Here is a 17,874-nt window from a genome sequence, read left to right on the forward strand (position 1 = left end):
GAAAGTTTTCCCATGGTCTATGAACCAAGTGGGCCTGTAAAGTGTCACAGGCTTGGGGCAAGGCATCAGTGACAGTGAGTGGTGAGTTCTAAGTCCAGGCTTTGCCCTGCCCAATGGACTGCATGTGACAATGGCAATGTGAGGTAACCTGAGGATGAAGACCTTAGTAGGGATGGTATCAAATTACAGGCAGGTGTGGATGGGGATAGTGCCCAGGTGAAGAGAACCCCATGTGGCCCTCTAGTGCCTCACCCTCGAGCATGCTAGAATCTCCACAGTAAAGGACTATGTGTGTTATCCCACTCCCGATGGACATTTGAGAACCAGTGCCAAGAGAGGGACAATGCCAGGTCCTAGGCACAGGACATGGGCAGAGTGAAGAGGATATGGGAGAAGTCCAAAGGAGAAAGACCTCCTAGCACAGGACCCAGCCGACTCACAAAGGCATTGGAACAGCAGCCCCCAAGCTCCTGGGACCTGAGCCTAAACATATGGGACTGATTTCAAGCAGCGTCCCAAGGGATACACACCCATGTGCACACACACAGGAACAAACAGTGATGCCATGGGCACACACTGGGTTGCTCAGAGGAAAAGTGATCTGATTCATTCAGTCTACATGCCTCAAATTCTCACATTATTCCTGGGCTGAACTAGGCTGGCACCAACATAGAACAGGACAATATGTCACTGGCCACCCAGAAGCTGGAAGGCTGGAGGAAAGGGACAAACCAATGCAGAATATAGTGGAAGAGAAGACCCAGGGCTATATCCCAATAAAGCAAGGGAACACAGAGGTCAAGGTCACTACATGGGGGATCTGAACAGCCTCACTGAGATGGAACTGATGCCTGAACCTGAGACATGCAGGCCCTAATGCTGTACAGAGTTGAGTCTGTGTGGCAGAAGACAGAGGACCAACCATTTAGAGATTCAAAGTCAAAAATTTTTTTAGTCAAGAAAGAGATGAGAAGAGAAAACAGAGGGCCTGGTGAGAATAAGAGAGGGGAGGAGTGGGGGAGTGAAAGGGGTGGGGGCAGAATCTCACATCTGCTATAGCGCATCAGTGACCACTGATGGTTGCATGGCTGCAAACTTAGGTACAGCAGGTAAACTTCAGTTCTCTCAGGTTCTATGGGTTAGGAATTCAGGAGGTGCTGCTGCGGAATCCACCATAGTTTCTCCTGACTAGGCTGCAGGCTCAGTGGAAACACTGCTGTGGCAGAATCTGTTCTCAGGCTCTCTCTCTTGCTAACAGGCAGGAACTCAGTTAGGATGGAGGTCTGATGTCTCCTCTGTCTGTTAACCTTTTTCTCTGCATAGAGCCAACCTCTCCTCAGGGAAAATGCAGAGATAGTCAGAGATTTAGAGAGGAAGACAGAATGAAACAGAGAGGAAGGAAGGAAGAACAGAGGAGGGAGAGAGCAGGAGGTTGGTCACAGTCATTTTATGTGTGAACCTTGGTAGTCACATCGAATTACATCTGCCATGTTCTGTTATTAAGAATAAGTAATTAATTGGGGAGAGAGCTCAAGATAGAGCACTTGCCTACCATGCATGAGGACCTGGGCTCAACTTCAGCCTGGCTAATACAAACCAGAACAAAATTCACTATGTGTTACTGACGCTCAAGGAATGGGCTACTCAGGAGGTGGCCATCAGAAGGTGAGCTGTCAGCAGTTGAGCACCCTTGCCAAGGGTGTAGTGATTCACACAGGTGTGAATGTAGGCACAGTGCTGGTAGATTTGGGGGTGCATCTGCATCCATAGTGCTTGCTTATCCTGTGTGAGGTCTTGACTTGAGGCCATAGCACCAACGCACAGAAGAAATTGAGATGCTTAGGGAACATAATGATGGCTGATCTGATGAATTTCTGCCCCCTTATGATGCCACCAGGGAAATATGTCCAGGAGGAGAGCGTTATTTCCACCACCATACAGCAGGAACCAGGCTTGTGTTCACCTCCCTTCCACCCCTTCATGGAATTTACCTCTAATTCTGTACACTGTGTACACATGACACCAGCCCACAAGGTTTAAAAGTGTTATCTCTCACTTCTGATGATGTCCCTAGGAAGCAGATGCCATAGTTCAGCGGGACACATTGGAAAGGAACTGAAACGCATTGTGTCTTTTCTAAGTTGACAAGGGAAGTGGGAAGGAGGAATTGGGTCTAAAACTAGGTCTGCTCAGACCAGCGACCCTGGCTTTATTGTGGTTTTTCCTTTCCCATGGGAAAGCTTTGCCTCTTGCCAAGGATCCATCACTTGGGTGGAGCTGTTGTCTTCACTCTGAATGACACTGGGCAGTCATTCCATGTGTTTCCATGGTATCCAGAGCAAGAATCTCTGGGGATGCCAGATGACCCAGTTCCACACAGACATCATGGAGGGAGCTGGTGAGGGCCTTAAATCATCAATGTACCAGGCATTGACCATGATGCAATGACCAGAGCAGATGCAAACATTGGTCTCTTGTGCTTCCATGTTATGAAAGCCACACAGTCACCCTGGAGAGCAGACCAGGTACTACCCACATTACTGTGAGTTTCCCTAATTCTTGGACTCTGTACACATGGCCATATAATAGGGGAAGGGGAGACCCATGAAGGCACACAGAATGGGGTGATGCATCCATATATGAACTGAAGGTTGAAGAAAGGCAGGCAGGAAGCACTCCCACTATCCACTCACTTTTCAGATAGTTACAGAGCAGCACCCTGTTGAGCACCCATGATTAAATAACACTGCAGACTCCTCTCTCTTTCTCACAGAGGCAATATGCCACAAGGGTGATAAAGGGAATTGCATTTCAGGCTTCCTGAGGAGTGGAGGACAGGTGGTCACAGCACTGTCCAGGGAACTCTGTCAGCAAGTGAGGGCTGATTATGGTTAGCACACAGGATACCCTCGGAGGGCAGTTTGGGAGGGAAGCCAGACCTGTAGTGCTGCTTACAACTGTCCTCCTCAGGATCAGAGTTTCCCTTCTTGGCTCCTGGCAGGTCCTGGAAGGTGGGACAACCAGCCCTATCAAATCTGATTGAGTTGGGCCAAGCCTAGCTCACTGAAAATGAGAAATACAGTGAGAAGGAATTGGCCTGGGTCTGTTGGTTTCTGAGGAGGACATAGGGCACTTTAGATGGAGAAAGACTCTCAGACTTGGGGCCTCCTGCAACACAGAGGCATGCAGAAGTGAGTGGGGTGAGGCAAAATAGGAAGTTTTCCTGGGCTGCATTTGTGCACCGAGCTGTTCCTGACAGGCCCTGGAAGGCTTTGGGGCTTGCAAGGGGCAAGGACAGTTGGGGATTTTTCTAAGGCAGCGCTGGTACCAGACAGAGCTCAAGGTCTACTTACAGATCTTGTGCCAGCCTCACCTCCAATGACCTCACCAGATCAATCTGAAAATCAAGGTCAGACACCCGGTCAGGTGGAATTCAAGGGCAGGTCTGTCGCTGGCTCCTTGGCAGGTGTCCTCAGCTCCACTTAGGGCTCAAGTCTTGCAAAGTACCCGCCCTTCGTTTCCCCTTCACTTTACCTCTTCTATTTCTCTCAGTTTTCATTTCTACTCTTAAATCTATAGTTATTTAAAACATTAAATTCTAAGATAATTTAATTTTAAGTTAAGATTTCATTAGTTTCCACATGTTCAGTTGAGTCACACATAAGCACATTGTCAATTGGTACAATCTTCACATCTGTCTAGTTCCACCTTTCTGCTCAGTGTTGGACCCATCCATACCCCTGTCTTTCCTGCTAGTCCCCACCCACCGCTGACCTTTCTCTCACTGTGATTTACTAACCTGGGTTTTTCATATCAGTTTATCAGATTCTGTTTGCCCAAACATTCCTGGAGGAGACTGGATGTTACTGCTGTTTGACAGAAGAGAAAACAACAGATAGACAAAGTCTATAGGGAAAATGTAGAGACCATTTGTATGTACTCATCTTTTCATGTCAGAAAATGTTTTCCATGATTTCAGTGATACAAAGGTACCTACAAATGACTGATTCATTGCATTTGAAAAACAACAATAATGCAAAAATCACAACAGGAAACCTTTCTTTACAACGAATAATCAGATAGATGTTTTTTATTACAAGTATGAAAGAGGTCTCATGAGTCCATATTGTGAGGTAAATGACAAATTCTTCTAACTCAAAGGGAATCACCAAGGCCAACAAGCACACAAAACACTGAGCCTCCTAAACCTGATACATGCAGGCACACATCTCTGAAATGTGCTGTTTCCCCATCCACTGACACATTTTAAGGCAGGTGCTGAACAACAATGGGAAGGACATGGAGGGCAGAGCACAGCCCTATCTCGCAGCTCCCATCAGAGCTCTAAACAGCCTTCCCTAGAACTCCTAGGAGTAAGAATAGAGTTTTCTCCCACACAGAATGCTGCACAAATATTCAAGAGTTTGATTCACAGTACTCTTTGAAGCAGGAAGTAACTGGGACCCTCCCTACCCTCCACATAGAGTATGCACAGGAGAGTTGTCTGGATGATGCTGTTCACTGTAGCTGGGGGGAAACTTGCCCTGGCCCCAGGGCCACAGAGCTTCAGGGCTAAGGATGACAAACTCATGGCATGACAAGGTTTTCCCTGGGCCAGGCAGTGCACTGGGCATCTCCACTGCAATCCAGTGCCTCCCAAAGCCAGGGACAGCACTGGGAAAAGACATTTGGATGCCTGGGTGGCCAGTCAGGTGAGGAGCTGCCCTGCCTGACACAGCTGTGCAAAGTGTGTCTCTCTGGAACTAAACCTCCAGCAGATCGCACTCATTGCCTTCATCAGGTCTGGCAGCAAGGATGTCACACAGAAGCACAGCAACACACTTGAAGTTTACTCAAACTAAATCGTTTAGCTTCCCTTCAAGAAATGACTGAAAATGCACAAGTCTGGAAAATCATGTCTGAGAACACTGGTCTGCATTTTGTATAAATAAACTGATCCTTTACAAGACATGGTGGTAATGCCCGTGAGTGGGTCTGCTATGGCAGAGATATAGACTCATGAACACAGGTTTTGTAACTGCAATAGAAAAATTGCAAATAAATGATGCATGTGCATGACTTTATGTTTATATTGCACTGAAGGAAGGGGGATCGAGGCAGCAACCTAGATTTACTGAGCTGCCTCAGTAAACCCAGGGCACAATGCACCACATGATTCCATTACCCAATTGTGAAAGCTCAGCAACTTGGTTCCTGCTTGCTGCTGCTGTTGCTTGACAATTTTGAGGTGTTTCTATCCGTGCCAGCCATCTCTGCCTCTCTTAGCTTCTATCCCCAGGGTGTAGATCAGACTATGTGTTTACAAAAAGTTCCATCTTGATTTCGGACCAGTGGCAGCCTCTCATGTACTGGAAATAATTCTTCAAGTTTGGCCATAAGAAACCTGATACAATGTGCTTGAGAGGAATTGAGATTGTGTGATATACATGCAGGAAACTCATTTTGTCTGTGCCAGACTCAGCTGCTACTGAAGCCCATATTTTTGAGGTTAAAAGATATGAGTTGGAGTGTTGGAAGGCACAGTCACATCCCCAATTTCAGTTTCTGCTTTGCTTCCCTCAGTTTACTAAGCTACAGAATGGATTCTGAGTGTTCAAATACATAGGGTGTGAAGTGCAGCAGAAAGCTGTACAAACTTCAGTTAACTGGGGTGTGAAAAGACAAGGAAAGTTTTTTGGCAAAATACACCTCTAAATAGGTATTTAAAGCATCAAAGAAACCAAGAAGAAGACAAAGATGAAGAGGAAGAGGAAGAGGAAGAGGAAGAAGAAGAAGAAGAAGAAGAAGAAGAAGAAGAAGAAGAAGAAGAAGAAGAAGAAGAAGACGAAGAAGAAGAAGGAAAAAGAAGAAGGAAAAAGAAGGAAAAGAAAGAAAAACAAAAAGTAATGCCAATGTGTGTGGTTATGTCTCCAATGCCTCAGCCTCATTTAGAAAGGAAAGGATCAAAATTTGCAGAATGGAAGGGTCACTGTGGAAAATGGACTTTGCCCCAAGGCACTGATGGTGTGTCTGGCCCACTATGTAAGTCCAACCCAGGGCAAAGCCTGGAGCCTGGTGGAGGCTGAGGCCAGGACTCAGGAGTTGAGGCCCCTGGGGCTGAGGTGGCAGAGTATTTGGTGCACCCTCATGGCTCTGCCTTATTGGGCCTGCAGGGCTGCAGCATGGATGCAGTGGTGGAAATGGGTGTAAGGCAGGAGGTGCTGGGCTCCTCTGCATGCTGCACACTCCCTGCTTGACCTGAACACAAAAAAAATTCAAGACATCCTTGCTGGAAAAAGAAACTCTGAAGAAGATTCTGGGTGTCCTCTACCAGACACAGATGAACACAGTGACTTCTCAGGTAGGGAGGGCACGACACCCACCACAGTGGGATCTGCATGGCTTCATGTGTTGGGGGTTTAAAAGTTATCATGAATGATGTGTTGCCTTCTTGAATAAAAGACTCCTTATTTTATATATCTATAAAGTTAAGTGTGAATTTTCTTCTATATGCATATCCTAATTAAATACAAAAGAATATTAAGTCATCCATTTCCACTCACCTATTCAAGAAAATACCAACTATTTATTCTTAAGTGAATTGAACAGAAGAGAAGTAATACTGAATGGAGCACTATAAATAATGCAGTGGAAAAACAAAATGGATAAAACCACAAAGGCATCCCTCCCAGGATGAGAGGTCTGCCATCCCTCCCAGGATGAGAGGTCTGCCATCTCTCTCATGTCCTCACCTGCTGTGCAGGCCTGTGTCTCTTCACTGCTGGGTGGAGAGAGAGCCAGGACACAAACTCTCCTCCATCTCAGGAAAGATCAGGGACATGGCCTAGGACATGGCCTTCTTTCAGCATTTTCAGGGGCTGTAATTTATAATTAACTCAGCTGCTGTGCTGTGGAACATTCAGGGTTTCTAACAGTCTACACCTTAACTGATGAAGAAGAGAATATGGTGTCTTTCAATCTCATTTCTTATAATGACCCTTAGAAATGGAATTTCCAGGTTAAATGTATATAAGGTGAACTTCACAGATTTTTCACCTGAAGCCTCAGCATAGAGTTAGAGCCTGGTAGAGGAAGACTGAATCTGCTCAGATCTATGTGGAGATCTAAAGTCAGAGAGATGGTCCAGGCAGAGGTGCAGGACACCATGGCTAAAAAAGGCCTGGTCCAGGTCGTCTCATCCTTGAGTAAGTTCTCAGGAAAGCATCACACACTGCACACTGGACAGGAGAGAGCTGGAATGGTTCGAGAGCTCCTGCCTACATGCCTGAGGGCCCCTCTCTCACTCAGGGAAGCTCTGTATGACAAGGTCAGTCTGTTACAGAGCCCAACTTGTCTGAATGTTTTCCACCCAGGTGCAGATCTGAACTGCCACATGTGGACTCACCGTAGCTATGGAGCAGGACAGGTGTTTACAGGGAGCAGGTCAGGAGATGGGGACACTGCAGGCAGGTCAGGGTATGAAGCCTTACATAAGAGACCAGGCACTCACCAGCCCCAGTTTCCTCCAGCAGTAACCACACCATGCAAGAGTGTGCATTAAATCTGAGTAACTGAAAGGAATTACTCACAAAATGATATATCGTAGAGATAGTTTGAAGATACAAAAGTAAATGGTAGCATCCGTAATTAAAATGAGATGTGACTCTTAATGGATATGTGGTGTCCATTGATGTCCCCAAACCACATGCATCAGAAGGAAATAGTCTGATGAACAGAGTAATAAGGAGCACAGACAATGTGTAAAAATCACAGCTGCTTAATAACAACAACAAAGCTGGGATACAATAAGTGCACTGGTGAATTTTAGCCAGTATATAATAAAGAATAAATACTGATTGTTTTTCAATTCTTCAATCAAGTTGAAGGAAAAAACAAAAACAACTTCTTTTAAGTGAGAAAATAATACTGAAAATGAAGCCAGACAATAATGTGTTAAAAATAATATAAATGAAAAAACTCTGTTGGCTAATATTCCTACCAAACATACACAAAACTGTTCAGCTAAATGTTTGCCATGTTAACTCACCAGCATATTCAAAATTAACCAACATGATCAACACTGGGCTCAATCTCAGTGGTGCAAGAATGGTCCCTCTCACACAAACTATCTGTTTCCACCGGTTTTAACATGTTGTATCTTACTATATTTTATGATATATAGTAGTATAAACAAAAATTTTTATAGGCAAAGAGATAATATAGAAACCATTGTTCATTTTCTGTTAACTGATTCTAAATACCCTGTAATTCTTTCATTCTCTTGAATGGCTTCACACTGTCTTGATATGCTTGATGCTATAGTATACAAATTTATACTCAAATAATTCAAGGAATCAAGCACTATGGTTACTACTATTATGTTAAATTATCTGGGAGTGAAACACAATTATGCTTAAATTGTTCCATTACGACCAGTGTTGTTCTATTACAATGTCCTCTTTTATCTTGATCTCCACCCTTTTTTTAAAAATTAAACTATTTTTTATTTTTTATCAATTAAGGGAAAACTAAATTAAAAAATAACGGGATATATTATAGTAACTATTTGTTTTCCTATTAACCTGATTTGAACCCCAATATTTGTTCTCCCCATCTTGTTCTGTCTGATTTTACTATATTCTATTTTGTTTGATAGTATCAAGTTTGAGGGCATAGGCAACCACTTTGAAGGCAATAAGATTTACTATGACGCCCATTTATAGCTTGACTATTATCTTCTTTTGAAATCTTGTAAGGTCTCCAGTTTAAGTTTTATTGGTCTTGGTCTGTACTGTTTTGATCAATTCTATTATACCTGATGATATAGGCAACTCTTTTTAAAAATAGCAAGAGGCACAATGGTAACCATTTTTGATCATCTGATACTCTATTTTTGTTTTTTTTTTTTTTTGTTTTTGTTTTAATTTTATTTAAGAGGAAAAAGAGAAAAACACAAAACAAAACAAAGTGGTATAAGGGTACACGTAATACAGAACTACAAAAAAAAAAAAGTAAGAAATCACCTGTTAATAGATTACATATTATCATCTTAGAAATAGTTGCTCAAATTACAGTATCAAAGAATACAAAGTGGACATTCAAACAGAGAGACTGCAAACAGCTGTGTTCAATGATCGAAAAACATTAATATAGTCAGCTATTTAACACCCCTAAACACACTTGCTGTTATATCCGTTAGAGCTCTTTTTTTTTTTTCCCTCTCCTGATAGGAAATTCATGGAATTTATCTTTGACTGCCTGGATCTTAATGCCAGCTCTATCTCTTGTCTAACAGTGTGAATAATTCTGGAAACAGTTTCCTCATCTGTAAAATAGAGTGCTCCTTTGGGCAGCACGTACACTAATCTATAAAACAGAGATACTAATGTATGTCATTAATATGTATACATATATACACACATTATATAACACACAAAATGCATAATATTGATTTAGTCTATTCAGAAGATCAAGTTAATTTGTGGAAAGTGCTTCAGCAGTGCTAGTTCATCTTACTTAGTTATTGCCAGCTTTTTAAATTGACATTTAAAGGCCATCTAATTGCCAACTTTCTTTCCATACATTTTCAACATTCTTTGCAACAAATAAAGGGAGGATGTAAGATTAATTTCATAGTCATTATAGATTATATGACATATACAAAGCAAAATTAACATGTTTGGCTCAGGACAGACTTCATCAGCCTACCAGGGAAGGAGTCAAATACGACTTACAATTTGCTTTCAGATACTTCAGTGCTAAATGGATTGACTTGTATTTTGTAGTGAAATCCTTTAATCTTTGCTTAGTTTTCATATAACATAACTCTTTGTAGAAATTTGTGAGTTAGTTCCTTTCTTGTGATATGTCTTCTAGGTTAAATGAAGGCATTTATTGAAGGCTCATTAAGTAATGGGCAATATAGGTGCTTTATGTGTATTAACTCCCTTAATTATCCTAATAAACCTATGAGTTGTAAGTACTATTATTATTCCTATGTTATAGAAGGCTTAATTAACCTGCAGGGATATTTTTAAATTTACCATAATTACACACCTAACAATATTGGAACTGAAATTTGACTGAACTATCTATCCCTTGAGCTCTATCAAATACTCTACAACTTGTCTTTGGATAAGACACATGTATACTTTACTAATCTATTTTAAATTTATGATCATTATATTAGGTCTGAAATAACAATTGAATTAATAATTGTACACCTACCATTTGCTACTTTCTGCAAATGGTGTTCCAAATGTGTTTTGAATTGAACATGAAAGTATTTGAAATAAATTTTAGAAATAAAAAATATGGCCCATGTAAATACAACAGGTAAGACATTACAAAGGGAATGGCCTCCACTCCAGCAAGGTGCACTTTCTAGGCCTACTAATTACATCCAGGGAATATGTCACATGAAATTTGTATCTATTTGTTTCAGGTAGCTTTCTATATTGATAATTCACAGTTTTCTTTTCTTTTTTTTTAATTTTTTTTTAAATTTTATTTAAGGAGAAAAGAAAAAAAGCAGAGAAAGGGTACAAGTTATACAGATTTGCAGGAAAAAAATGAACAGTAGGAAATCACTAGTTAATGGATTACATATTGTCATCTTAGAAATAATTGCTCAAGTCACAAAATTAAAGCTTGTAAAGTGGACATTCCATCAATGATACTGCAAACAGTTCTGTTCAATGATCCAATAAAACTCTGTGATATCATTTTCTATCTTATACACTTAAATATACATGCAGTTATATAGTATAGAGCACTTTCTTTTCCTCTCTTTTGTACAATGACTATTACACATTTTGGGTTTCATTGCTCCCATGGTTCTTATTACTTTTTTGGAAGAGAGTAAAACCAAATGAGACATAACAGGACAGAATCGGTCAAGTCAAAAGGGTGGACATAATAGATAATGTGAAAACATAATACAAGGTGATCAACAATGGTTACCATAATGCCTCCCGCTATCTCTAATAGAATTGCCTATATCGTTAGTTACAATACAATTGAACAAAACAGTATAGAATAAAACCGACAAAACCAAAACATTGGAGACATTGTAGGTCTTCAAAAATAGATAAAAGTCAACGAGAATGGGCGTTATAATGAATCTCATTATCTTCACAGCTGATGCCTAAATTTTCGAACCTGATACTATCCAGCAAAACAGAATAGGGGAACATCAGTTAAAAACCAGATGGTGAGAGTAATACAGGGCTTTAAATCGAGATAATGGAGAGTCAAAGTGGGTTACTATAATATATCCTGCTATTTTTTTCCTTTAATTAAAAGGATAAAAATAAAAAAGTAAATAATGGAATGGAGATTGAGATAAAAGAGGGCATAACAACGAAACAGCACAGATCAAAACATAACCATTTAAGCAGAATAGTGTTTCACCACCAGATAATCCTGACCTAAAAGTAGTTACCATATTATCTCTTTCCTTGAAATCCTTGGGTACAACTTCGTATACTGCAGCATTAAGTATATCAAAACAATGTAAAACCATTTAAGAGAATGACAGCATTACAGAGTATTTAGAATCGACTAACAGAAAATGAACAATGGTTTCTGTATAATCTCCTTGTCTTTAAAAGGTTTTTGCTTATACTATCGTACATAATAAAATCCAGTAAGATACAACCTATTTGGACCATTGGAGACAGAAGGACAAAAGCTAGATGAGACTTCAAAACAAGATGATACTAAATCAGTATTACCTATTAAGATGTCATTTTCTCCAAAATAGCTGTTCCTATCATCCAATCTTCTCTGCCTCATTTCTATTGAGCTCTTATTCTGTCAGTAGCTGTCAGTTTGTCTTCTTCACTTTGTTCTCTGCTCCATTCGTTGTGGCCTCCATTATTTCTGGATTCTTTGTATTTTTCTTTTTTTAGAATATCCTGCAATACTCTCTGTAGAGTTGAATTGGTGGTTGCAAATTCCCCCAGTTCCTCTTTATCCTGGAAGCACCTTGTTTTTCCATCAATTTCCAGGGACAGTTGTGCAGGATATCTCAATCTTGGCTGGAGATTATTATCTTTCAAAGCTTGAATTATTTCCCTCCACGCTCTTCGTGATTTGATGGTTTGTGCAGAGAAATCTGCTGTAATTCTGATGGGTGTTCCCTTGTAAGTGGTCTGTTTCTTGTCTCTGACAGCTTTTAATATTCTGTTCTTGTATTGAATTACTGGAATTTTTATTATTATATGCCTGAGTGTTGCTCTGTTTGGGTTGTAGATAGCTGGGGTCCTGTATGCCTCATACATCTGAGTATCTTTACCTTTTGCTAAATTAGGAAAATTCTCCTGGATTATTTCTGTGAATAGCTTTTGTAGTTCATTTGTTTGTGTCCCTACTTCTTCTTTTATGTTCTTAATCCTTAAGTTATGGATCCTCTTATCATCTTCTTGTCTTTGTATTATTGCTGTTTATTTCTTTGTTATTTTTAAGAAGTTTTTCATTTCATTCTCCCATATTACAATTCTGCCCTCCAGTTCAGATAGTCTGTCCTTAGTTTCTTTCAAGCTGTTATGCCAGTCTTCGATAGACTTCTTAGTTTCTTGGTAGTCCCTTTGAACCTGCTTCACGTATTCTATGCTTTCCCTGTTCTCTCCATCAAACAATTCTCCCCTCTTTTTCTGTTCTTCCATTCCACCATCTGTTTTTTCTTGGGTGGTGCTTAGCATTTCTCTAACTATTTTGCATACTTCTAGCTTCAGGTCGTTGATAACTTCATTCCTGAATTGGTCTATGAGGCTCTCTATATGGCGCCTTATGTGTAATGGTGCGGTGTCTGCTATTGCCTGTTTCTCAGAATTGGGGGCTGAGGAGCCTTTCTTGTTGCTGCCTCTTCCCATATTCTCTGTTACTTATATATGCAAGCTTATATGAGAGGCCCAGCTTCTCTCCCTGTCAGCCACAGCCTGATTGAATTGCACCGGTTAGGTGTTCCCACTCACCGCTGCACACCAGGCAGCCTATGTGGGGCCCGTCCCTCCCGGCTCTGGGATCTGGGTTGGGCCAGCCTACGGGGTCCACCGGCAGCGTCACGCAGGCCAGGCACTTTTCACCAATCCCGCCCTAGAGGGGAATGTGTGGCTGGAGTCGCCACCGCGCCCTGCTCCCGCAGGACTGCTTGGGCCCAGAAAGTCTGCTGGAGTCAAACTGTGGTGGAGTGTCAGTTTCTTTCACTCACCTCGCCACAAGTCAGAACATGCCTCCCTGCCCGTCCTGTTGTCGACTCCGTTCGCAGACTCCCGTTCTCAGAGTTTCCGTGCGTCTCTCTCCTTGCCGAGCCGATGTAGAGGCAGCCAGCCACCACGCGGCGGGAAACCCAAATGGCGTGGGGTCCAGCCTCATCAGCGAGGCTTTTCTGTTCCTGTTTTAGCACCAGGACTGCATTCCAAGTTGGTTTCTCTCAGCCGAGTTCGTTCCTGAGTCAGCAGAGCATAACTCCACCTGCTTATGTCTCTTTAGTCCGCACCATACCTGGCTTCTGAGCCTAGTTTTCAGAGAGCCTCCAGTAGTTGCTGTTATCTGTCCGCCATGTTCTCCCGGAAGTCCCGATACTCTATTTTTGAATCATGTACTATGCCCATCCTTCTGTTCTAACCAACTCTGTTTTGTTTAGTCATCTTAAGATTTATTCTCTTCAAAAAATGTAATAAGAATTGTGGGAGTAAAAAAACTCAAAAAGTGTAATTGTTATTGTGAAAAAGAGGAAAGGAAGGTGGTGTAAGGGATATAACTTCATGCTTGAGTGTGTAGGATGGAAAAACATATTACTGAGCTTTTGTTGGATCACTGAACATAACTTTCTGCAATCTCACTATATGAATGTCCACTTTCTATGCTTTAATTTTATAATTTGGACAACTGTTTCTAAGGTGACAATATGTAACCTATTAACTAGTGAGTTCTTACTGTATATTTCTTTAAATTCTGCATTACTTGTACCCTTTTACTCCTTTGTTTTTATTTCTTTTTTCTCTTTAATTAAAAAATAATCAATCCTGGAATGGATATCTTTTATTTATTTAATTTTTTGGCACTTGAGATCAAAATCATGACCTCACACTTGCCAGGCAGGTGCTTAAGCCACTGAGCTAAGTCCACAGCCCACCAATTGATATGTTTTACATCTTGTCCTCTTCAGAGTAGTTGCCTCTACTCTTACACTTGATACCAGCAAGCATACCAAATGTGAATAAAATCAGTCACGGCCAAATAACATTCAAACAAACCAGCTTCAAAGAAGATCAGTCATAGAAGACAATGTAAGTAATATAGGGATTCAGTTTTAGTTAATGGAAACTAAGGACAGTTACCATGGTATAACCTGCTATTTTTTGTTATCTCTCTGTGCCCTCAAATCTGAGTAGACAGACCAGAACAAAATATAACCAAACTAAACAGAGCAACAAGACTACTGTAGCTTTTAAATCCTGATACACTTTTAACAATGTCCACTGCCTTCCTTTTTTAGGCAATTCCTCACCTTTCTCCTTCTCAGGATACTATTATTCACTGTTCAGAGTGATATTAGTCTAGTCTCTCATGTTCAATTTCAGCACACATAAAGACAAAGACAGCTAAAGAGAATGAGAGACATTATGGTAGTCATTATCGACTTCCCCAAAATCAGTCTTGAAGACCGAAAAAGCCTGCATCATCCTGCAATTATTTGATTAGTTTTATAATATTTGGTGTACATTCAATGTGTGTGAAGATGGGAACAACTATTTGGAAGAAAACTAGACACAGTAAGATAGACAGTGAACATCTCCAGTGGACTTGCTTTGAAATCTGTGTTTCCTTATCTTGTTTCCTAATGAACTGTTCTGTTCTGTTTTGTCATGTTTAATCTTACCCTCTTTATTAAAAAAAGTGTGTAGGACAGATAGGCATATTAATAACTTTTTGTTGGATCACTGAGGTGAACTGTCGACAGTGTCATTAATTGAATATCACTTTGTATGCTTTAAATTTGTAACTTGAACAACTACTTCTAAGATGACGATACGAAACTAATCAACTAGTGATTTCTTATTGTTTATTTTTCTGAAATTCTGTATTATTTCTACACTTTTATCTTTAAATAAACATTACAATTCACCAAAAAATATGAAATTTAAGTTTTAAAGACAAAATATTAAGTACACAGGCACTATCCATATTTGAAAGTGAAAAGCTCATTTCAGTTTGGCATGTTTAATTACAAGATGCCATGTTGAAGCACAAAAACACTTTAAAAAATCTAGAGAGTTACAAGGAATTAACTGAAAATCATACAACATATGCAATTGAGTAGAGCTCCACCTCAGATTTGTCATTTGTGGAATATTTGTGAAGAAATATTGACATCTAACTTCTGTATTGATTATTTCTTCAGGTCTCCTTGGGATTTTTAAAGTAAACTTGGATCTAAACTGTCTGAACAGTGATTCTTTTTCTATGTATTTAACAAGAAACATGGATTGCCATATTTCTCACATTGTTAACCCGCATAGGATCTTTGCCCAGTGAGCTCTTTCAGATATGTAACAATGATCATGTGTGCTGAGAGTATTCCCATAACACATAGGATTTATCTATTTTGTGAGTTTTTTCACGTATTTCACTTACAATCTGGCTGATGAAGTGTCTCCACTTGCTTACATAGCCAGTGGTTCTTCCCAGTGTGAATTCTTTCATGTGTTTTGCAATGACTGTATGGGGTAAAAGCTTTGCCACATTGTTATATACATAGGGTTTCTTTACCAGTGTGAAGTCATGGATGTATTTTACAATATCCATGTGTGGTGAAAGCTTTCCCACATTCTTCACATACACAGGGTTTCTCAACACTGCAAATTTTTCATGTATTGGACAATGAGCATTTCTGCTGAAACCTTTCCCTCATTCCTTACATATGTAAGTTTTCTGCCCAGTGTGAAGATTTTCATGCATCATGCAATATGTACGTGTGCTGAAACCATTCTCATGATGCCTATATACACTGGTTTTATCTTGAGTGTGAACAATCATATTGCTTATAATGTCGATGTAGGGTAAAAACTTTCCCACATTGCTTACATACATAGGGTTTCTCTCCAATGTGAATTCTTTCATGCTTCCAACAATCTCCCTGTGTTTTAAAAGCTTTCCCACATTGCTTACATACAGAGTGTCTCTCCAGTGTGAATACTTTCATGTTCCTTACAATTTGCATGTGTGATAAAAGCTTTTCCACATTGCTTACATACATATGGTTTCTATCCAGTGTGAATTCTTTCATGTATCTTCCAATCACCCCATGTGATAAAAGCTTTCCCACATTGCTTACAAATATATGGTTTCTTTCCAGTGTGAATTCTTTCATGTTTCTTACAATCTCCCTGTGTTTTAAAAGTTTTACCACATTGCTTACATACATAGGGTTTCTCTCCAGTGTGAATTCTTTCATGAACCTTACAATTTGCATGTCTGTTAAAAGCTTTCCCACATTTCTTACATACATATGGTTTCTTCCCAGTGTGAACGTTTCATGTTGCTTACAATGTCCAGATCTGGTGAATCCTTTTCCACACTGCTGATATACATGGGGTTTCTCTCCATTGTGAATTCTTTCATGTTTCTTACAATCTCCCTGTGTTTTAAAAGCTTTCCGACATTGCTTACATACATAAGGTTTCTCTCCAGTGTGAATTCTTTCATGTTCCTTACAGGTTGGATGAAACCTTTTCCACATTGCTTACACACATAGGGTTTCTCTGCAATGTGAAGATTTGCATGTGTTTGAAAATGAATTTTACTGCTAAAATCTTTCCCACGTTTCTTACATATATGCAATTTCTGCCCAGTGTGAAGTTTTTCACGGATTACACAATAAGTACATGTGCTGAAAGCTTTCTCACAGTGCTTACATTCATAACATTTTTCTCTGGAGTGAAGACTTTCATGTACTTGACAATATGCACGTGTTGTAAATGCTTTCCCACACTGATTACATATGTAGGGTCTCTCTCCTCTGTGAATTCTTTCATGTTTCTTACAAATTCCATGTATAGTAAAACCTTTCCCGCATTGATTGCATACATAGGATTTCCCTCCACTGCAATATTTTTATGGATCTGAACATTGTGGTGTGTTTCTGTTTCTTTCACATTCACATTACCTTCTGCAGTACAAAGGAATACTTCTTTACACTGATTCCAAGATGTATGTCCATAGTATTTCCCTAGCTTGTCATTTCTGTAAAGAAAAATACAGGATTCATATATAGGATTTATAACCATATTACTAAGTTTTTGTTGGAGAGTTGAACAAAACTGCTTGCAGTCTCGCTGATTGAATCCCCACTCTGTATGTTTCACTTTTGTATTTCATAACTATTTCTATGAGCAGCATATGTAATCATCATCTTGCGATTTCTTACTGTTTATTTTCACTTTGAAAATAGTATTATTTCTACTTATTTTGTTTAGTTTAATCTTTTCTTATATTAAATTTAAAAAAGAACAATTCACAGTGAAATGGGTCTCCGTTTAATGACTGCATTAATGTCAAGTTCTGCTTTTAATGCCTGCTAAGAAATTCAGACCATGAAGCTACAGAATGGACTTGTAAGATATGTTGAAAACAACCATTCCCAAAAGACTGGTACACATTTGGAAATCTTAAAATTGGTACTTTAAAATTCAGAATCTTTAGCTTCACTTTGGGCATGGGTACATATGTGTATCATATATAGATTATTCTGATATGTTTCCCCATCACAATGTCCCTTCTGTCCTTAACCTGTAGTTCCCTTTTCCATATGGTCAGTCTTACTTTTCCCTATCAACTCTCTTTCATTTCATTCCACAATTTATATTT

The 17,874-nt window shown here is 39.9% G+C and overlaps 1 protein-coding gene across 2 annotated transcripts in view; it reads right to left on the reverse strand.

Moving 5' to 3' along the window:
• Positions 1-15,056: 15,056 nt before the first annotated feature.
• The window catches only part of LOC134475058 (zinc finger protein 709-like), a 71,968-nt gene continuing 69,150 nt past the window's right edge, over positions 15,057-17,874 (reverse strand). For both annotated transcript variants that reach the window (XM_063244439.1, XM_063244438.1), the window contains exon 7: positions 15,057-17,250. The gene's annotated coding sequence lies outside the window, so the exon portion shown is untranslated. The remainder of the gene's footprint in view (positions 17,251-17,874) is intronic.

This window comes from Cavia porcellus, unplaced genomic scaffold (assembly GCF_034190915.1).
Source record: "Cavia porcellus strain 051 isolate PalLab524CR breed Dunkin Hartley unplaced genomic scaffold, mCavPor4.1 scaffold_50, whole genome shotgun sequence".
NCBI lineage: Eukaryota > Metazoa > Chordata > Mammalia > Rodentia > Caviidae > Cavia > Cavia porcellus.